At 36.3% G+C, this 23,459-nt stretch overlaps 2 long non-coding RNA genes across 2 annotated transcripts in view; one reads left to right on the top strand and one right to left on the bottom strand.

The window, feature by feature from the left end:
- LOC105477359 (uncharacterized) overlaps positions 1-22,700 on the bottom strand; it is a 54,254-nt gene extending 31,554 nt beyond the window's left edge. The window contains exons 1-3 of the long non-coding RNA XR_984626.2: positions 22,609-22,700; positions 18,770-18,881; positions 15,090-15,265 (exon numbers count right to left, since the gene is read on the bottom strand). This is a non-coding gene — a long non-coding RNA (uncharacterized lncRNA). The remainder of the gene's footprint in view (positions 1-15,089; positions 15,266-18,769; positions 18,882-22,608) is intronic.
- LOC105477360 (uncharacterized) lies at positions 8,955-13,741 on the top strand. Its single transcript, XR_984627.2, has 3 exons — positions 8,955-9,077; positions 11,922-12,047; positions 13,581-13,741. It is a non-coding gene; the product is annotated as an uncharacterized lncRNA (long non-coding RNA).
- Positions 22,701-23,459: the final 759 nt, after the last annotated feature.

Raw genomic sequence — 23,459 nt, 5'->3', positions numbered from 1 at the left:
AACCTTTTCACATTAAATGTGAAGATACTGTTTGGCTCCATAATTCTACTTTTGATCCCATTTTTCCATTTTTGCTTTGGTTGCCTCTACTTCTAGGGTATTTCTCAAGAAATTTTTTGCCCAGACCAATGTCCTGGGGAGTTTTCCCAATGTGTCCCTGTATTAGTTTTATAGATTGAGGTCTTATATTTAAGTCTTTAATCCATTTTGATTTGATTTTTGTGTAAGGTAAGAAGTAGGTATTATATCTTTATTCTGTAGATAAATATCTGGTTTTCCCAGACCATTTATTAAAGAGACTGTCTTTTTTGTAATGTATGTTCTTGGAAACTTTCTTAAAAATGAGTTTATGTGTGGGAATTTGTTTCTGGGTTCTCAATAATGTTCCATTGACTTATGTTTGTCTTTTGATGTCATTACCATGCTGTATAATATAATAATGCTGTAGTATAATTTGAAGTCAGATAATGTGATTCTTCCAGTTTTGTTCTTTTTGCTCAAAATATCTTTGATTATTCTGGGTCTTTTGTGACTTCGCATACATTTTAGGGATTTTTTTTTTTCTATATCTGTGAAGAATGTAATTGGCATTCTGATAGGCATTGTGTCAAATATGTAGAATGAATAGGAAATATGAGCATTTTAATAAAATTGCTTCTTCTAATTCATGAAAATGAAATATCTTTTTATATTTTGTGTCCTCTTCCATTTCTTGCACCAATGCTTTGTGGTTTTTATTGTAGATATCTTTCAATTTATTGGTTAAGATAAATTTTAGGTATTTAATTTTATTTGTTGCTCTTGTAAATGGGATTATAGTTTTACTTCTTTTCTAGATTGCTTACTGTTGGCATATAGAAACGCTACTCATTTATATGTGTCCATTTTGTATCTGCAACTTAATGGAATTTATTTATCAGTTTTAATTTTTTTTTTTTTTTTTGGTGAAGCCTTCAGGTTTTTTGAAATATAAGACATACCATCTGCAAACAAGGATAATTTTACTTCTTCCTCTCAAATTTTAATGTCCTTTATTTTTTTCACTTGTCTTGTTGCTCTACCTAAGACTTCCAGGACTATGCTGAATGACAGTGGTGACAGTGGAAATCCTTATTGTGTTCCAGATTTAAGAAGAAAGACTTAGTTTTTTCCTGTTCAGTATGATACTAACTGTGGGTCTGTCATAGATGGATTCTACTACTTTGAGGTATATTTCTTGTACAATCATTTTGTTGAAGTTTTCATCAGGAAGATATGTTAAGCATTATCAAATGCATTTTCAGCATACATTGAAATGTTCGTATGGATTTTGACCTTCATTTGATAAGATATATTGCATCAATTGATTTGCATATACTTAATTTTCCTAGCATCACTGATATAAATCCCAATTGGTCATAATGAATGATTTTTATTTAATGTGCTGTTGAATTGGATTTATTTGTATTTTGTTCAGGATTTTTACCCCAATATTTATCAGTGATATTAGTCTGTAGTTCTCTCTCTCTCTCTCTCTCTTTTTTTTTTTTTTTTAATGTGTCTTCTTCTAGTTTTCTATTAGCCCCAGAGAATGAGTTTGGAAGTGTTCCTCTTATTCTGTTTTGACAGAGCTTGAAAGATATTGATATTAGTTTTGTTTTTTTAAAAAACAAACTTTTTAATGTTTGGAAGTATTCAACATTGAAGTGATTGGGTCCTGGGATTTTCTTTCCTAGGATATGGCTTTGATTTTGTTATTTGCTATTTTTCTGACCAGAGCAATCAGGCAAGAGAAAGAAATAAGAGGTATTTAAATAGGCAAAAAAGTCAAATTATATCTGTTTTCAGAAGACATGATTGTATTTTTAGAAAACACCACCATCTCATCCCAAAATCTCCTTAAGCTGATAAGCAACTTCGGCAATATCTCAGCATACAAAATAAATGTGCAAAAATTACAAGTATTCCTATACACTAATAACAGACAAACAAAGAGCCAACTCGTGAGTGAACTCCCATTCACAGTAGTTACAAAGAGAATAAAATACCCTGGAAGGGATGTGAAGGACCTCTTCAAGAAGAACTACAAATCACTGCTCAAGAAAATGAGAGAGGACACAGACAAATGGAAAAACATTCCATGTTCATGGGTAGGAAGAATCAGTATCATGATGTCTCTGAAACTTCTTTACTGTTTCCAGTTAGAAGTATATGTGAACATTTTCTTTTCCTGTATGATGCTGCACCTTGGTAATAGAGATAATTTTACCTTCACAAGAAAGATAAGATTTTGCACAAAATTTAGGCGGAGATGGGGTTTTTATTTTCTCTAAGATCAATAGTCAAAAATCTCACAGAAGAAACATCGATCTTACTGCCTGATGTAGTTTGGCTGTGTCACCACCCAAATCTCATCTTAAATTGTAGCTTCCATAATTCCCTCATGCCATGGAATAAACCTGGTGGGAGGTAATTGGATCATGGGAGCGGATCTTCTCCTGCTGTTCTCATAACAGTTAATAAGTCTCATGAAATCTGATGGTTTTATAAGTGGGAGTTCCCTTGCACACCTTATATTGCCTGCTGCCAGGTAAGACATGCATTTGCTCCTCCCTTGCCTTCAGGCATGACTGTGAGGCCTCCCTAGCCAAGTGAAACTGTGAGTCAATTATACCTCTTTCCTTTATAAATTACCTAGTCTCAGGTATGTCTTTATTAATAGCATGAAAACAGACTAATACATTTTCTAAGCCCCTACTCAGATTCACAGAAATCAGTACTTTAATCCTTGTGGCCACTCTACTAATTGGAAAGGTAGATTGACTAACAGTGACCTTTTCAGATGTAAGTTAAAACATTGTACACAGAACATAGCTGGGACCAGCTTAAAGTGAAAATTTAAGCTGGACTTTTGCCATAAAATCTTGGCCAATTCCTATATCCAGAATGGTGTTGCCTGGGTTATCTTCCAGCCTATTTATAATTTTATGTTTTACATTTGTCTTTCTTCCACCTTGAGTTGATGTTTGTATATAGTGAAAGGAAGTGTCCCCATTTCATTCTTCTGCATATAGCTAACCAATTATCCCAGCATCAATTATTTAATAGACAATATTTTCCCAATTGCTTGTTTTTGTCAGTTTTGTTAAAGATCAGATGGTTGTAGGTTTGAAACATTACTTCTGGACTCCTTATTCTGATCCACTGGTTTATGTGCCTGTTTTAGTACTAGTAGCATGCTGTTTTGGTTACTATAGTCCAGTAGTATAGTTGGAACTAAGACAATGTGATGCCTCCAGCTTTGTTCTTTTTACTTGGAATTGTCTTGGCTATTTGGGCTCTTTTTGGTTCCATATGAATTTGAAAACAGTTTTTCTTTTTCTAATTCTGGGAAGAATGCCATTGGTAGTTTGACAGAAATAATATTTAATCTAGTAAACTGCTTTGAGTAGTATGGCCATTTTAATGATACTGATTCTTTTTATCCATAAGCACGAGATGTTTTTCCACTTGTTTGTGTCTTCTCTGATTTCCTTGTGGAGTGTTTTGTGGTTCTCATTGTAAAGATCTTCCACCTACCTGGTTAGCTGTATTCTTAAGTATTTCATTCTTTTTGTGTCAATTTTGAATGGAATTATGTACCTGATTTGGCTCTCAACCTGAAGGATGTTGGCATATAGAAATTATACTGGTTTTGAACTTGGGTTTTGTATCCTGAGACTTTGCTGAAGTTGTTTCTCGGAACAAGAAACTTTTGGACAAAGACGGTGGTTTTCTAGATATAGAATCATGTCATCTGCAAACATGGAGTGTTTGACTTTCCTCTTTCTATTTGGATGCCCTATATTTATTTCCTTTGCCTGATATCTCTAGCCGGGACTTCCAGTACCATGTTAAATGAGAGGGGTGAGAGAGGGCATCCTTGTCTTATGCCAGTTTTCAAATGGAATGCTTCTAACTTTTGCCAATTCCATATTATGGTCGCAGTCGTTTTGTCATAGATGGCTTTTATTATTTTGATGTACGTTCCTTCAATGCTTATTTTTATTGAGGGCTTTTAACATCATGAGATGTTGAATTTTATTGAAAGTCTTTTCTGCATCTATTGAAATAATCATTTTTTTTGTGTGTTTAGTTCTGTTTAGGAGAGGAACCATATTTATTGATTTCCATAAGTTGAATCAACCTTGTACCACATGAATAAAGCTTACTTGATTATGGTGGATTAGCTTTTTGATGTGCTTCTGCATTTAGTTTGCTGGTATTTTATTAAGTATTTTTTTCATTTATGTTCATCAAGCATATTGGGATGAGGTTTTCAGTTTTGTTGTGTCTCTGCCAGGTTTTGGTATCAGGATGATGCTGTCTTCATATAATGAGTTGGGAAGCAATACCTCTTTCTCGTTTTTTAGGAACAGTTTAGAGAAATTGTGCAATCATCTTTTCTCTATACATCTGGTAGAATTTGTCTGTGACTCTACCTAGTCCTGGGCTATTTTTGGTCAGCAGACTTTTTATTACTTATTCAATTTGAAAACTTGTTGTTAGTCTGTTTAGGATTTCATTTCTTCCACATTCAGTCTTGGTAGGCTGAATGTGTCTATAAATTTATCTATTTCCTCTGGATTTTGTAATTTGTGTGCTTGGAGTATTGTTTTCATTTTAGACTGATTTTTGCTTTGTTTTGCTTTTCTATGTAGTTGGTGGAAAAATCCCCTTTGTCATTTGCAAGTATGATTATTTGGATATTCTATCTTTTTTCATTTCTTTTTACTCTAGCTAGAAGTGTATTTTTCTTTTAATTCTTACAAAGAACTAACTTCTGGATTCACTGATTTTTTTTTTTTGTTTTTTCGTATCTCAATTTTCTTCAGTTCAGCTATGACTGATTTTTTTTTTCTTTTGATATCTTTGGGGTTGATTTGCTCTTGCTTCCCTAGTTCTTCTAGTTGTGATGCTAGTTTGTTAATTTGAAATACTTTAAAATGTTTCATGTGGGCATTCAATGCTATCAACTTCCCTCTAAAACTGTTTAACTGTGTTCTGGAGAATCTGGCATTTTATATCTTTGTTCTCCTTAGTTTCAAAGAATTTCTTTATTTCTGCCAAAGTCATTCAGTAGTAATTTATTTTATTTTATTTTACATGTAATTGTATGGTTTTGAATGACTTTCTTACTATTAATTTCTATTACTATTGTGCTTGGTCTTTGACAGTGGTTGATATGATTTTGTTTTTTTGTTTGAATTTGCTGATTATTGTATTTTGTCTGATTATGTGGTTAATTTTGAAGTATGAACTACATGGCTATGAGAAGAATGTGTATTCTGTTGGTTTGGGTGAAGACTTCTGTAGATGTCTATTAGGTCCATTTGGTCAAGTTTTGAGTTCTAGTCATGAATATCTTAGTCAATTTTCTGCCTTGATGATCTGTCTAATACTGTCAGTGGGGTATTGAGGTCTCCTCCTATTATTGTGTAGGAATCTCAGTCTCTTTATAGATTTAAAATAACTTGCTTTATAAATCTGGGTGCTCTATTGTTGGGCACATACATATTTAAGATATGTTCTCTTGCTGAGTTGAATCTTTACCATTATATAATGCTCTTCTTTATCTTTCTTAAAATCCATTTGATCTGTAATTAGGATTACAAGCCCTGCTTTTTTCTGTTTTGCATTCTTTTGGTAGCTTTTCCTCCATCCCTTTATTTTGAGCCTATGGATGTCATAGCATGAGAGATGCATCTCTTGAAGACAGCATGATACTGGGTCTTGCTTCTTTATCCAGCTAGTTACTCTGTGCCTTTTGAGGGACTCTTAGCCTATTTATATTGGAGGTTAGTATTGATAGGTGCAGATTCGATCCTGTTATTGTATTGTTAGCTCATTATAATGCAGACTAGTTTGTGTGGTTACTTTATAGTGTCAGTAATCTCAGTACTTAAATACGCTTTTGTAGTGTTTGGTAACCATCTTTCCTTTCCATATTCATCACTTCTTTCTGGATCGTTTTAAAGTCAGGTTTCGTGGTAAATTCTCTCAGAATTTACTTATCTGAAAAGATTCTTATTTCTCCTTCGTTATGCATCAATATGGCTGGATATGAAATCTTGCTTGGAAATTTCTTTATTGAAGAATGCTGAGTATACGTCCCCAATCTCTTTTGGCTTGTAGATTTTCTGTGTAAAAGTCTGCTGTTAGCCTGAAGAGGTTCCCTTTGTATGTGAACAGTCTCTTCTCTCTAGCCACCTTTCATATTTTTTAAATTTCATTTCAACCTTGGAGAATCTGATGATTATGTGTCTTTGGGATGGGGGTCTTTTTGCATACTTGCAGGTGTTCTCTGCATTTCTTGAATTTGAATGTTAGCCTGTCTAGTTAGTTTGGGAAAGTTTTATGGACGATATCCTAAAATATATTTTCGAAGTTGCTTGCTTTCTCCCTGTCTCTATCAGTGATGCCAACGAGTCACATATTTTGTCTCTTTACATCATTCTGTATTTCTCAGATATTGTTTATTTTTATTTATTTTTGCCTGACTGTGTTATTTCGAAAGCCTATCATTAAGTTCTAAGATCCTTTCCTCAGTGTAGCCTATTCTGTCCTTAGTATTTGTGATTGCATTATGCAATTGTTATAGTGTGTTTTTCAGCTCTAACAGATCAGTTTGGTTCTTTTCTATAATGACTATTTCATCTTTCAGCTCCTGTGTTGTTTTATTGCGATTCTTAGCTTTGTTGAATTGGGTTTTACATTCTCCTGAATCTCAATGATCTTTATATCTATCCATATCTTAAATTCTATTTCTGTCATTTTAGCCATTTCAGCCTGGTCAGTAAACTTTGCTGGAGAACTAGTGCAGTCATTTGGAAAGAAGAAGGCACTCTCACTTTGTGAGTTGTCAGATTTGTTGCACTCATTCTTTCTCATTTGTGTGAACTGATATTCCTTTATTATTTCAAGTTGCTGTCCTTTCTATCGAATATTTTGCTTTTTTCTTCTGTGAGTGATTATGATATTACATGGGTTTAGTTGACTGGCTCAATTCTAGTCCACTCCTGGGTTTGGAATAGTGGACAGTTTTTGTTTTGTCTCCAATTACAATCTCCATATCCTTGTTTCTATTGTTGATTGTTCCAGTCCATGGGGCTTTCTCAGGCAGGGGCCACTGTTGGCAGACAAGACATATCCTTGGCAGGCCAGCCCTAGAGTGTTGTCTTTATGCTTTCTGGGGCAGCCCAGGGTTACACCTGTCAGTAGAATTCAGATGGAAAGGGGGATACTGATTGGAAGCTCTAAACAGTTATGGCCCATCTGACTGTTGGAGGTAGGGGTCAGTGTAATTGTCTGCCCTATAGTCTGGGTGTTTCCAAGGCAATAGCAGAGTGTGCTGCCCAGCAAATTCAGACAGCAGTAGAACTGCTGGGTAGAAAGCTCTAGCAGGTTTGGCTTACCGGGCTATCAGCAGCATTAATTCTGGGGGACACCTGCCCTCCTGTATGGGTGCTTCCTGGGACAACAAGAGGCTGTACCTACTGCCTGAATTCCCACCGAAGCAGAACCGGTGGGTCAGAGTCTCTAACAGGTATTGCCCACCTGCCTACTAGTGATGAAGGTGAGCATCCTCATATACTCTTTCACCTAGGTGTTTCCTGGACCAATGGAATGCTGCACGCTCTGAGTACACACAGATACAGGGATACTGGGTCAGAAGTTCTAGAGGCATTGCTCACCTGGCTATAATTGATGTGGTTTAGTGAGGTAACATGCCCTGTCATCTGGGTGTTTCCTGGGACATGAGGAGACTATGCACTCCAGCTCAGTTTACACTAAATTGTGACCAGTGGGTTGGAATCTTGAGTAAGCGTTGCTCACTTGGTTACTAGTAGTTGGGTCGGTGGAGTAGCCAGCCAAGTTTGGGCCAAAGCACGACAGCTGGGCTGGAAAATGGTGCTAAGCCCCTTCTAGCAAAGGGACTAATCTTACTGCTCCCAGGCACCACAACTGTGTCTTCTATTTTACCTGTGACATCATTGCTGGTCTTCTCTTGGGCTCAAAGCTTATAAGATCTCCTTGTAAGTTCACCTGGAAAAATGTTTGGGTGGCTCTCTGCCTCAAACAAGAAGCACACTGCAGGAGTGCTGGGGAGGGGGAAAGGGAGATTTCCACATTCCTATTTTTGTAAAGGTCCCTATGCAGAGCATGAATCCCCCTCGGAGCTGTCACTCACTCTTCCTTTCTCATGTTGCAGAGGTTTTCCTTGCTCTGCTCTAAGCCTAGACAGGTCAGTGCCCAGCTTGGCTCCTCTCTGCTCTCTGTGTTCCCCTGCTGCTTTGATGGATCCTGACATGGTTTCTCAAATGATTCACTTGCAAGGTCAGGGTTCACTAACCCTTTTGTTTCCCATTCCTGAGGGCAACACACATGAGCTGCTTGTAGTTCATCATCTTGACCCTGCCCTTGAATGAAATCCTTATCTCATTCTCATCCATTCCGCAAATTAAGTCATCTCTAAAAGAAAGCATGTGTCACTTATGGTGTAATTAATGGGATCTATAAAGCTATTTATCATAGGTCTGTATGGTGTGAGTTCCCATATTTGCTCATCAGAGTAATGGCATCATTCACATAAAGGTCAAAGGCGCATCTGTGGAGATGAATGTAAACACAATGACAAGAGTGAATTTTTTAAATATCTTAAAAGCAGTCACTAATAAACCTCCAGATAAGTACCACTGTTTATAAAGTCTAACCTATAATACAGGATATTTTCTTGACCCCTTTGTGGGACTCATGACAGGGGTGTCTCATTTACTTATCCTGTCCTTGTACCTCTTGCAGGAGGGAGTGTGCAAGCAAACAAGTCCAGGAACCAGGAGTGAGCAAGTGCAGGAACTGGACAACCACCTTCGGACACTGACCGGAACAAACTCCATTTACTCAGCTTGCCTGGCTCAATCCATTGTGGGAAGGAGCACCTAGACAAGCGAGTATGGGGTCTGGCCAGCTGCTTTTGGGCAGTAGCATGAGCAAACTCTGTGCGGGCCCCATGGCATCATCCAAGTAGAGATGCCTGCGACTCCCTGAAGCTCCAGAAGGTGTGTTACAGTGCTCTTTCAGCTCAGCCATCTGTGGACGGCTTAGGTGTTAACAGCTAAGTGAGTCCTTTGCCTCATCGTGTGGGGCGGCTGCCCTCCACCAGCAAGAGCAAAGGGCCAGTGTGACAACCTTTTTGGGGGGGTTATCCACATTAATGGATTAGTACTATCTATGGATTTTTAAATAAAATTTTAAACATAATTTTATTTAATTTAGCTGAAAGATACTGAAATGGAACTCTAATCTCTACTGAATTTTAGATATATATCTTTATATATTGTTTTTTTCTCTGATAGATGTCTCTAAGATTAAGAAATAGTATGATATATGTATGCATAGTTTTAGTCATTATTTTTAACCATGCATTTTAGTTTTAGCTATTAGCTAAACTTTTGCTATGGAAGTAATTTCATCCCCAATTTATATGATTTACATCATAATTATAACTTGTCAATAGTTCTGACATTTATTTGATTCACATTTCTTTGGTCTTTTGCTATATTTGAAGGAATTCAATGTACACCATTGAATCAGAGATTATTCCAGAATGTTTTTAATTTTTCTGGTTTGAATATGTCATACAGAATTTGCTTTCAATAAAGACTAATGGATATTAATTCTCTGAGATCAAGTTTGGTAATATTTACTCATCACCTTTATGTGAGAATGAACAAAATCTAAATCTTAGTATCATGTACTTATCTCTCACTTTCTTCCCTTCAGAACTGTGTAAATAATTTTCAGTCTTCTAGCTTTAAATGTTACTAAATAACTTTTGAGGTCTATCAAATTATTTCCTTTTTTGAAAAGTTTCCATTTTGACTAGAAAAAAATCATTATATTTTAAACTCAGAAGCTTAATTTTAATATATTTTTATAAATTGTATACATTTTCCCAGCTAATAGTGTGTATTTATAACACAGCTATTTCAAGATTTAAAGTATTCATTTTTTATTTTAGAAATTAATTTTTGTTTGATTATTAGGATAACTTTCAGTTCCATTTTTTCTCTACTTTTGGGACATCAGATTTCAGTTGTCACTACTTTAAAATATTTTGATCATCCTCATTCTGATTATTTTCTAATTGTTTTAATTAATTTTTACTATTCTCAGCTCGAGACTGCCTTAAATAATTTTAATTAGTAAATTCATTTTAATGTCATAAGCATTGCTTTCTGTTTCTAATTTATTTATCCATTCTTTCAGGTGTTATTTCCCAAAAATTAATTTAACATCTCACCTATCTCTTTTATCATTTTGTTTCATAATTGGATTTTTGATCTAGTATTTATTACCCACATATTCTTATTTTATTTCAAATATTCTCTTTTGGGGATTCACATATTGTCTCACCCTGTTTCTGCTGCTATAAAAAAAAATGACAAAGATTCATCAATCTATAGAGAAGTGAAATTTATTTTCACACATTTCTGGAAGCTGAAAAGTCCTAGATCAAGACACCAGGAGTTTCGGCATTGGCTGAAGGCCATAGAGGGTGCCTTCTTGGTGTTCTCACAGGGCAGAAAAGATGGAAGATAAATAGTGGGCCAATGTTGTTTTCTTACATGGCAAAGAGTGGAAGAGAAGAGGCCCCTTCTTCCAAGTCCTTTTATAAGGCTCCTAATTTCATTCATGAAGGTTCTGCCCTCATGACCTCATCACCTCTTAAAGGCCCATCTCTTAATAGTAAGACATTGCAATTAAGTTTCAATATATGAATTTTGGAGGGCACATTCAGACCATAGCATATGTTATGCTTGATTGTCTTCATCTGTCATTTAGAAAAAAATTTAATATTGTGTAAATGGTTATCAGCTCGTGATTTTTTTTTCATGTTTTCTCAGTATTTGCTCTGAATTTGAATAAGTGCCTTAAGCTTGTTTCTGGGCTATCTGAGACAATTATTTTATTTAGTGTCCAAACTTGAAAGATAGGTATAATACTCCATTTATTTTTGAAGCCTGGCATTTGAGAAGAAGGGGAGAAGGCAAACTCAAATGGAATTCTGTGCAGCATGTATTTTTAGTGGAAGTAGTCTACATAAAACTATCTTTTCAAAGCCCTTGTACCATGATTTTTGGACAAAGGGAATAATATGTTCATTTCCAAATAGTAATACTCTCAACACTTGGCTTAAATTCAATCCTAAAGAGTCAGACTTGGTTGTCTCTTTTCCCCTCTCAATTATTCCAGTCAATTGACTTTTTAAAATATATGCATGGATAATAACAGTTTACTGGATTGTATTGAAATTGTCAGCTTAGGAGCTAGATAGGTGCTTAGGAACTTCAGGGAAGTGTGTTAACCAAACACCATGAGATACGTGGAAGAAGAAAAAGGAGAGAATTATTTGTTACAAAGGGTTACAATCTGCAGGTTAGGAAACAGAGTCTCCAGGTAATACCAAAAGCGTATGATTCAGAGATAAAAAATAGAGGCTGGGCTTTATGCCTAAAAGGACCCAACCAGTTATGCATACATATTCAGTAGGATATATAATAATCCTAGGAATATTAATGAAGAAGACCAAACACATGCATGGCGAACAAATATGTATGTTCATCCCATGCCTACTTTGGCACGGGAACTTAACATTAACATGAACTGAAACTTGTCTCTTTACATCAAAAAGTCAATCAGAGGGCATAAAAGCACCTTGTGCACAGTCATCGTGGGCTGGTCAGAACCAGTCTGTGGTCAGTCTTTATTGCTTAGGAAAGAATGTTTTGTAAGTCCAGTCAACTGTCCTAGAGAAGCCACAGTAAGGGAAGGTCTAGTCATGACATTAGACAGTCTGTCAACATTGGTGGAAAAATCTTTCAATCATTTTTTTTTTTCAGGAACTGGTGTCTGTTGAATTATTAGAACATAAAGTCCTGTGACAGTTATAGGGAAGGGGAGCAATGAGGTGTGACTAATTTCCTGCCTTGCCAAAACCACTGAATCTGCCTGGGGTCTCCTTTCTGGTGAGTTTGTTTTGTTTTGCTTGAAAGCTTAGGAGTTTTATTTTATTCACAGGTGTATCCCCATAATAATTCAGCTTTAGGGTGTTACTATTCCCAGTAATATTGACAGAGCTAAGAAAATAAACTAGGAACTATGACTTATCAAGAGAAGAAACTCTCCATTAACCCTAGGTTGGAAAGGAAAAGTAAAAGAAGTGACATTTTAGAGTTCCTTAAGAAATGGAACTGTGGAAACAAGATAGCATGGTAAGAGATGGGGTTGCAGAGAGACACAGCCACTGAAAACAAGGTGAGGCCAAGGTAGAGAAAGATCAGGTAAGATAGGAGCTGCTTTCTCTCCTCCTTCTCTTTGATGTTCTGCAGTTATCTCTCCTTATCTGAATATCATTAGAAGACCAGCTGGCAAAAGTTTCTGGGCAATGCAAACTGGATTAGTCAGTGTAACTGCAGGATATACATGGATACACACACACACACACACACACACACACACACACACACACACAGAGAGAGAGAGAGAGAGAGAGAGAGAGAGAATCAACTTTCCCTGACAGCTGTTAACAAAACTATTCAGATGAGTCAAATGTGGAAAATCTCATCCCTCACAAAGCAGACACCAGGTCACATCAGCGAGAGTGCTTTTGCACAGCTCTTATAAGATCATCCCTTAGAGTTAACCAGGAGACTGAAGTTGGTTGTTTAACTTATTTTGTTTGTAAATATTGCATGTGTCCCTTATTCTCTGGCAGCACTTCCTCTGGTCAAAGTTCTTTAGCTGGTAGAATTATCCCGAATTTCATCATTTTCAAATCAATGTAATAATATGTTTTGTCTTAATGATTTGCCATTACTTTTCACTGATTTTTATTACTGAATACCAAGGTATTAAGATATGTTATTGTAAAATGCAGATATTAGATATAATTTAGACTATACTCAACATATTTTAGCATCCTAGTTTATCTTTGGTATTTTGGATCAATAACCACAGCCAGGAGAGTAATACCTTCTCTGGCCAAAATCCAAAACACAGTAGTTCAGAATAATCAAGCAGCGCTCTCAGCTTCCAATCTAAGTAAACTGTGGCCAAATCCCTAGGTAATATGAATTCTATATTCCCATATTTGGATCCCATATTCCTCTGTTGTGATTGACAACCTTCAAATTGCCTCTAGGTTACAATAATAAAAAAAAGTAGTCTTTCAAAAATATTAGTGCATACTTTTGAGAGAATCCATTCCCTTTTTAAATTTCTTGAATTCTACACCCATGTACTTAAACTAAAATATGGAAAATGTCAGCTATCAGATTCTAATTTAAAACACATACTGCATTTTTAAGACCACAAAATCAATTTTTTCTCATAGGTAAGAACTTCAGGATCTTCATTAGATAATGGTGAATTTTATAAAATCAGCACATTTCACAGACATTAGAACTTGTTGCATTTCCTTCGCTGTGAATATATTTCCTATTCATACTCAATGTTGAGATTAATATCATAATTTGATTATGGGTCCTTCATGTTCACAGATTTTGATGCCACCAGAAATAACAAAGAGAAGATGTGGAAAATTCTGTGTGTTTTTTTAAAGCATATGTACTATGAAATAAAGAATGCATGCTGTATGATGAAAGGTGATGTACGTGATGTACCTGTCTGGCTAGAATCTTAGGGAATGATGCCATGCTGAGGAGGGTTCAGGCTGACATCTGCTATTAACATTTTGAGCGTGTAGCAGCTGTAGTAGCCAGATCAGCCTTGGTGGGATAAAGTCCACGTCATAAACTTATATATAGTCTCTGTCTCAGACAGCATTGCTCCTTTTTAAAAATAAACTTTACGATCAAGTTCTGGAGGTCTGAAGGAAAAGACTGAGTTCCATAGGACTACTTATTCAATCCACTTTATTGCTGAGGCAGTTCCTAGAGTGCATGCCTTCTAAGTGATTTCTGCCAATTACAAAAGGTAAACCCACATAAGTCTACCTCAAATATTCTTTCCATTAACTTTTCACTGAGATTATTTCCATATCCTTAAAAACTAGTCAGTTCATTAGGTACTACCTGTGATTCTGTAGAGCTGTAACACAGGCCATTCTCTGCTCCTCCCCCTCCCAAAAAGTACAGTTATTTAGATGTCCTGCTTGATATTCTGCCCATTAGAAGGATTTTGCTTAAAGATTTTTTAAGAGACACTCCTGAGTGGGACTGTAACCCTGTATTTTGTTCTATTAAATTAGAAATTACCCCATAAATCTCTAGGCAGGCTTATTGAGATTGGTTTAAAAACATTGTTCAGTTCCATGAGAGCCTTATCCATTTGCTAAAGTGATTTAATTGTTTTTCTGAAATTTTCTCAGTCCTTTTCTTATATTTGTATGTCCATTAAGAGTAGAATACTGCTGTTAATGTTCAGTTATATTTTTGTTGTTCTCACAACAGAACAGCCATCTCAGGTAGGATAGGTTCTTGGTGCCCATGGACAAATATTAATAGTAAATATCCACCAGAACTCAAGAGTAAATCAGAGACTGTTTTTCTAATGGAGAAGATATTTCAGGAAAATGGGTGAGAGTTTTGCTCCAAAATTCTGAGATTCTCTTACTATATTTTGTTAAAGGTTTATTTAACTTTGGCATCTACGACAGACAAAGGAAGAAAACGTGAAATTCCTGAGTTATAAGATGAATGTCACAAGGTGTCTATAGGCAACATAATCATCTATCTATGTATATGTGTATTCATGTAGCTATCTATCTATCTATCCATTTATCTATCATCTATCTGTCTATCTACCTATCTACTATCTAGTCTATCTCTCTATTTCTCTATCCATCTATCATCTATCTATCTGTCTGTCTATATATCTATCTAATCTCACACACACACGTTCAATGCATGTATAAGATATATAGGATATATAGGTGTGTACACATAGGATATCTATATATTCAAAAAAGATGAAGCAGTATCATCATAGGATGTTCATACATTTTATTCTGAAAAGTAATGTGAGCAATTAGGCAATGCCACAGTTACCTGTAAGTTGAAACATTCTACAATTTTGGTCCTGTAGCTGGATTTGGTACTTTTCCAAATCAAGTATTTTGTAGTTAATATAACCCAACCAGCCTCTACCATCATTGGTGTCTATTATTTCCACTGAAATTGTAGATCCCAATTTTATTGCGGCATCTTTCACTTTCATCTCTACCCTACAGAAGAAAAACACAATGTAGATTTTCAAGGCTATTGATAGGTTTAGCACAAATATATTTTTTAATGTCACTGAGATGGTGAAATGGATTCTGAACATGTTGCACATAATGTATCTCCTCTAACATTCCCATTTCCCTCAGCCTATAGGTGATTTTCATATAGAATATCAATAATGTTATCAAATTTGAACTTTATTTATTATAAGTCATGTTAAATCCAGGCCTTAATTATTCAACCAAATGCCTGATAATGACATAATTAACTATTTGGACCAACACATTAACCTCAAAGTAGTGGATACATGCATCTTTGTAAGAAGTTGGCCTGATAAAATATTATTTAAATAGTTTTTATTTAAGATGAAAAATGAGCCTCTTGTTCAGTCCATCAAAGTGATAAAATTGTGCCTCGTGTTGCTGTATATGTGAGTGGACTTTGCAATTCTCTTCTTGAAATGAAGCATTGAGAAGTGGTAGAGATGGATCTTATGGAAACTGTAGATTCCCTTGCTAGAACATTATTCCATGCTAAGTTCTTACAAAGTCTTACACAACACAAAATTAGTGTTTTCAGATAGACAAGGAGGGTATCATTGAGCCCATAAAAGAAGTTCAAGGAGTTTTAGGAGTATAAGTTTCTAAGTTGTCTGTGTCTGCTGAAATATCCCTCTCTAAATCTCAGGGTCCCCCTCATTTCTACTCAGTTTTCTGATATAACATGAGGAAAATTAGAGACATCTATGAGCTTGTACGTTGAAAAGTCATTTCAATTCACCACTGCAATTAGATTTGGGGCCTGATAGTCATGATTTCAATTTGGCTACAAGATATTGGATATTATTTACAACTTCCTTCCATACAGGTTGTTTTCTCTTCTTTCAGGAGTTATAAATTCAAAGCCCTGAACTAATCTTTCCTTTTCTATCTATGTATTTTCCAACTTAGAAACACTCATTCTGTGTGGATCTTTGATCAGCATTATAACAAGCAAGTTTCAAATTTTATCTCACAAAACTTGCCCACAATAAACATGTTAGAACATATTGCAAACAGTGTTAATTTGAAGAGTCATGAATACTGTTGCATAAGACACATAACCAGTGTTCTAATTTTTCATAAAAAACATCTATGTATCAATTAAGGATGAGAACAACCTCAGAGTCAGACAAGATTTGAGCCATTTGAAACCTTGTGAGCTTTCCCAGTCTCTGATAACCAGCCAATAATTAAATGTTGATCTTTAAGTCTTCTAGAGTCTAGGTAGCCTAAATAAAATCAGTCTCAAACATGAGAAGTCCCAGTATTCACATGATAAAAAATATTTTCTATCAATCTCTATATGTCATTTTGCAATATCTTCATAATATGCTCTATTAGATGACACAGCTGGGCAAATAACCTATACTCACCAAATTTATAGATTTTTTGCATTCATTGATGTGATCCTGAGCATGAAAAGAATCAAGAAAAAAAATTCCATACACTGGTTATACCTGAGAGGCATCTGAGTTGAACTTTAAATTATAGGCTACAACTTGAAAATACTGAAGTAAACTAATTTTTGCAACAACTTCTTTTAAAGCCGTTGAACATAAGCATTCAAAATTTGTTTGTATAATTCCCATAATTTTCTTCCCAAATTTAACTACTCTGTTCATCTTGTCACTTTTTTTATTTAGGTATACATCAATCAATAAAATAAAGACAGAGAAGGTAGGGACTGATCTCATTTGTCTCCACATTCTTTGTACCTAGTGATCATCTGGGCACAAAGAACAAATTTGATACATGTTGACTGAACGAATGAATAAATAAACACATTTACATTTACTAGATAGAAATAGACTGTCATATCTGCTAAAGAGGAGAGAACAAGTAAAAAACATGAGAAAATGGTGAGGCTATGGTGAGCCATAAATCAAAATAAGAATTTTAGTAGATAGAGTAAAATAGTATTGAATTCTAGATTGTGTCAATAAAATGACTGAAAAGTTTTTTGAAATCTGACTTGAAGACGTTTTTTACTTATTCTGGCATGTTTGCAGTTTCAATGAAATGGCAGCAACACAAAATGAATTACACAATTGAAAGTAAGGAAAGATGATGAAATGCATAGACACCTCCCATAAAAGTAAGTTGTGAATGGAAAATAAAACGAAATAACATGAAACTTGAATGGTTCTAAGATCCACGAAGCTTAAAGATAAGCCATCAAAATCAATATCAACCTGAAGACATAGCATCAAGATGTGGCATCAAGATCAGGACCCAGTATGTTGTAGTATTGTTTTATGTTAAATGCTTGATGTTATTCTAAGTGCAATGTATTAACTCAATACATTCTTAAACATCATTAAAAATCATATTAGTTTTAGACAAATTTTACCAATAAGAGAGCGGAAACAAGTAGATCGTATAATTTTTCTATGTTTGTTGGTAGTGATTGGGGAACAATTTACCTTAAACTGATGGAGCTATGTTTGTTGGTAGTGATTGGGAAACAATTTACCTTAAACTGATGGAGCCCAGAGTCAGTACAATTGAAAATAAATTATCTACTTCTGATTTTAAATGTGAAAGAATTATTATGGAAGGGAAGTTATGGATACAGAAAAAAGACAGGAGGGTTACGAGGTAAGGTGAATATCTCCAAAAGACTGGCCTTAATAGAAGTGAAACTCGGCACAGAAATTCATTTAATGGAAGGGGAGGAGTAGAAAAGGATGATTATACTTGTAGGTAAGATTGCAGTTAGGTTAGAAGTAAGCAGTTTGATTCCTTATAAAGATAAGGAAGATTCTTATGTGTTTCATGTTTTCTTCAAGTTCTATGCAGGTGTTAGTGTTTTAAACTCAAGCTATGTACTACCTATGCTCTTACTTGTATTAAGAAATGTATTATTCATCTTATCTGTCATTACATTCCGCCTGAAAGCACTACTAAAACATTCACAGCCTTCTTGTGTACTCTGCTTCTCTTCTTTGCCCTGCAGTCACCTCCTCTCTTGTTTTACTGAGTATGTCAAAGTTTTGTAAATCACTCCATATTTCACCTTCTCCAAAAAGCACTGTACTCCTCTTTTTCCATATACAGGTATTCTCACATGGTGGTGGGAAATAGTAAATGTGTAGGGGCTCTACAAACAGTAGCATTATTTTAGATTTCCAGCTCCAGATATAAGAACCAAATATTCATGAAAGTAAAGAAAAACTTTTCACATGATGTTGTCTCTCATCTTATCTTCAAAATATGAATGTAATATCATATCCCCTTCAGTGAAAATCTTGAGGTTTCTTGCTAAAAATTAACACTAAGTTTTAAAAGCTCTAGTACTTTAACTTTTTATCTTTCTAATTACATTATCTTCTATGTGTTTTTCTGGTTATAACTGTTGTTCCTACCAGTTAGTTGCTGGAAAAGTAAATGAAATATTTACACAGACCGTGGAATGACAAATACCACTACAACAGAAACTAGAAAGTGGAAGTCTTTATATCTTACATTGGAGGCAGGCATTTGGCTGATAAATGTCAACATGTTACTCAAATGGCGGAGATGTGACTCCTGATTCTCCCATCTCTGGCTAATGAGTGAAATCTGTATGTCTTTGCATCTGTGTAAATAAGACAATAAAGTAATTGAAAAATATCCTATGTCTAACTTCTTCAATGATTTCTATTTTATTTACATTTTTGCATATCACTGTAGTTTGTTCATTTTTATACTATAATATTCCATTACATAAATATACTACAATTAATTAAACCAAATTTTGTATATACTACATAGAAAAAAATCCAAAAAAGATTCCAATATCACAGTTGTTTTACTACAACCAAGTAGAGATAATAAAAAGACCCAGCTAATTTTTTACTTTGTACTCTATACGGACTCCTCTCCCATATGAGCGTAAGAAAAACTCCCTCATTATTATTGAATCAATGAGAAGGCTTTACTATACAAATGTATCAGGAACAACTTATAGACATATGAGTTATTTTGGTACTATCCATGATAATGGTGGTATTAGTCAGGGTTCTCTAGAAGGACAGAACTAATAGGATATATGTATATATAAGGATGTTTATTTAAAACAATTGGCTCATGCAATCACAAGGTGAAGTCCCATGATAGGGCATCTGCAAGCTCGGGAAGAGAGAAGCTAGTAGTGGCTCAGGCTGAGACCAAAAGCCTTAAACACAGGGAAGTCTGACAATGCAGCTTTCAGCCTGTGCCTGAAAATCCAAGATAACCTGGCAAACAACTAGTGTTAAGTTCAAGAGTCCAAAGGCCAAAAACCCTGAAGTCTCATGTCTAAGGGCAGGAGGAACAGGTGAAGCCTCTAGCATGAGAGAAAGATAACAGCCAGAAGACACAACAAGCCAACATATTCCACTTTCTTCCTTCTGCTATGGTCTAGCCATCCTGGGAGCTGATTTGATGGTGCTCACCCACACTGAGGGTGAGTCTTCCTCTCCTAGTCTGCTGACTCAAATTTCAATCTCTTCTGCCAATTCTCTCACAGACACACCCAGAAACAGTACTTTATCAGCTACCTATGCATGCTTCGATCTAATCAAATTAACACCTAATATTTACTATCACAAGTGCATCCCTTGTCAACATGGCACCAATACACATCTCCTGAAATCATATAAATCATCAAATACAGAAAATAGTAAGATTATGTTTACATCTAACATAATACAACTATTCTTTCTACAATTGGAAGTACATTAATCCTTAACCTAAATGCTATCACATAAAGTTAAAAACACTTAAATGTTAATATGAAGTAAATCAATAATGTTACATGATAAAGAAAAAAGAAAGGAAATAAAATGAAGATATGTTCTTCGTACAAGTGTATACATGCACAAACATATTCTTAATCAAATAAGGAGAAAATACTCATGACAATTACAGTTGTTGTTTCTGCAACTGTTTATGCAGTCGTAGCTTGTGTTCATAACCACCTTCTACTACCCATTCTGTATTCCCTTTGTCTTCAGCAAGCTCCTCAGCTGGTGGTCATATTTAGTTGCTGGACTAACCTAAACCTTTATTTTTGAAGGGTCTGAGCCATTTGTCATCCTGCCTGGATTTAGTTGTTGTAATTTCCCATTGATCTTAATCACAGGGCATGGTAATTCTAAGAGATGCCCTAAGGAATCTCCTGTATTCCAGAAATACTCTTCCTTACATCTATTATGGAGGTGTAGTCTAACTTCATTTTAATAATCCTGATCAACCACTCCAGTCAACAAGATAACTCCCTTCTTAGTCTGTTGGCTGAAAGAAAGGAGAAGCCCAAAGTAGCCAGGTAGCAATCTTAACTTCCGGTTTAATGAAGTCATTGTTGTGCCTACTTGGGTCAGCATTGCTCCCTCCCTGACAGGAGTGACAGGAGTGGATGGAGAAGGAGGCTGAGTGGTGTCTACAGAATAGGTCATCCTAACCACTTGATTATTAAAGGTTTCTAGGCCAGTAGAACATAACGTTGTGAGAACAGGAAGGAAAATTTTTTTGAGAGGTAATGGTGAGTGGTGCTACTTCCACTTCCACTGCTTGATTCCTGGACCCATGAACCTTGGCTATGGGAGAAACTGTAGAATATATTGGACAGTGATTCAGAGTATACAGAGGCTTCTGGAAAATTTTGCTCCAGTCCTGTAAAGTATTGTCACCTTGCTGGGGATGTAATTGTGACTCCAAAAGGTCATTCCACCATTCAAGAAGACAGCTGCCTCAGGCTGATGCAATACCTCAGAGAACATTGCAAGACCAGTGAATTCTATGAGCACGAGCCCACTGCTGCACTTCTTTATCTGTGAAGTGAGTGCCTTGGTCAGAGGCAACGCTCCATGGAATACGATGACAGTGGACAAGGTATTCTGCGAGTCCACAAATGACAGTCTTGGCAAAAGCGTTGAGTGCAGGGTTGGCAAATTCATATCTGCAGTGTCTATTTTAGTGAGGACAAATAACTGCCCTTTCCTTGAGAAAAAAAAAAAAAAAAGTCCAACGGAATCAACATGTCAGCAAGTAGCTGGCTGATTATCCTGAGTAATGGTGCCATATCAAGGGCTCAGTGTTTTTCTCTGCTGTTGGCAGCTTGGACATTCAGCTGTAGCTGTAGCAAAGTCAGCCTTGGTGAGTGGAAGTCCTTGTTGCTGAATGCATAACCTCTATTCCTGCCACAATAGTTACTGTGTTCATGAGCTCATTGGGCAATGACAGGAGTGGATGGAGAAGGGGACTGAGTGGTGTTCACAGAATAGGTCATCCTAACCACTTGATTATTAAAATTCTACTGAGGTCACCTTTTCTTCAGTATTCACATGAAACACAAATACAGTCGCAGTGTTTGACCACACATAGAGGTCAATCTACATAGTTCTTTTCCAGACTTAATTGTCAAAAATTTTTCAATCATGCTTCTTCTAAGTTCTCTGACCATGCAGCCAAATCATTGGCTATAGCCCATGAATCAGTATATAATCACACATCTGACCATTTCTCCTTCCAAGCGAAGTGCACAACCAGGTGCATTGCTCAATGTTATTTATGGATGTCCCAGAAAGCGGCTGTAGTGGTGTAGCTATCCACTTTTGGTGTCTGCTGTATTAATCAGGATTCCCTAGAAGAACAGGACTAACAGGATATATGCATATATGAAAAAGAGTTTATTAAGGAGTATTGACTCACATAATCACAAGGTGAAGTGCCACAACAGGCTATCTGTGAGCTGAGGAGCAAGGAAGCCAGTCTGTGTAACCAAACCTCAAAAGTGGGGAAGCCAACAGTGCAGCTTTCAGTCTGTGGCCAAAGGCCCAAGAGCACCTGACAAACCACTAGTGTAGGTTCAAGAGTCCAAAAGCTGAACAACTTGGAGTCTGATGTTTATGGTCAGGAAGCACCCAGCACAGGAGAAAGATGGAGGTCAGAAGACTCAGGCCAGTCTAGTCTTTCCACATTCCTCTGCCTGCTTTTTTCCTAGCTGTGCTAGCAGCTGATTAGATGGTGGGTCCAGATTGAGGGTGGGTCTGTCTCTGCCAATCCACTCACTCAAATGTTAATCTCCTTTGACAATACTCTCACAGACACACCCAGGAACAATAGTTTGCACCCTTCAATCCAATCAAGTTGACACTCAGTATTAATCATCACACCTACATACTATGCAGAACCATCTGTAAACCAGGTCATTGTCTTCTCTTCCTCTGTCAACTGCTCATAGGGAACTCCCCATGAGGCCATGGGTGCAGACTGGGAGAGAGAAAGTAGGGTGATGGGGGGGGCAGTTATGGGAACTTGAGCTACGTTCTTATGTAACTTACTTGTGCCATCAGAAGCAGCTTGAGCCCAGTCACATATATACCACTTCCACTTGATGATAGAGCACTGCTGTGCATGTCCATCTTTATGGGTAGATAGGTGAGAAAGCACTTAGATCATAATAGGTAGTTCAGATGGCATGGTAACTTGGTGACTCATATTCAAACATTCAGTTTCTAACAAGACCTAGTAACAGGCCATGGGTTTTCTCTCAAAATGAGAGTAGTTATCTGCAGAAGATGGCAGGACTTTACTCCAAAATCCTAGAAGCCTCCATGTGATTCCCTTATGGGGGCCTGCCAGAGGCTCCAAACAACATCACTATCTGCCACTGACACACCAGTCATGATTGGATCTGCTGGATTATATGGCCTAAGTGGCATATCAGCTTGTACAGCATCCTGGACCTGTAACAGAGCCCTTGCCTGTTCTTGACACCACTCAAAACTGACAGCCTTTCACGTCACACAATAAACAGGTTGAAGTAACACACCCAAATGAGGAATGTGTTTCTTCCAAAATCCAAATAGTCTCACTAGGTGTTGTGTCTCTTTCTTCGTTGAAGGAGGGGCCAAATGTAACAGCTTCTTGTAACCTCAGAAAAAAATATCTTGACAGGCCTCATGTAACTAGACCCTAAGAAATCTCGCTGAAGTAGAAGCTTCCTGACTTTTAGTCAGATTTATTTCCTATAACCTGGCATGAAAATGTCTCACCAACAAGTCCAGTGTGGCTGCTACTTCTCACTCACTGGATCAGTCTAATCAGCATAATGCCATCAATGTAATGGACGAGTGTGATACCTTGTGAAAGAGAAAAGCAATCAAGATCCATGGGAACAAGATTATGACAC

The sequence above is a fragment of the Macaca nemestrina genome, chromosome 3 (assembly GCF_043159975.1).
Source record: "Macaca nemestrina isolate mMacNem1 chromosome 3, mMacNem.hap1, whole genome shotgun sequence".
NCBI classification, from domain to species: Eukaryota; Metazoa; Chordata; class Mammalia; order Primates; family Cercopithecidae; genus Macaca; species Macaca nemestrina.
This window is presented reverse-complemented; position numbering and strand designations above follow the sequence as displayed.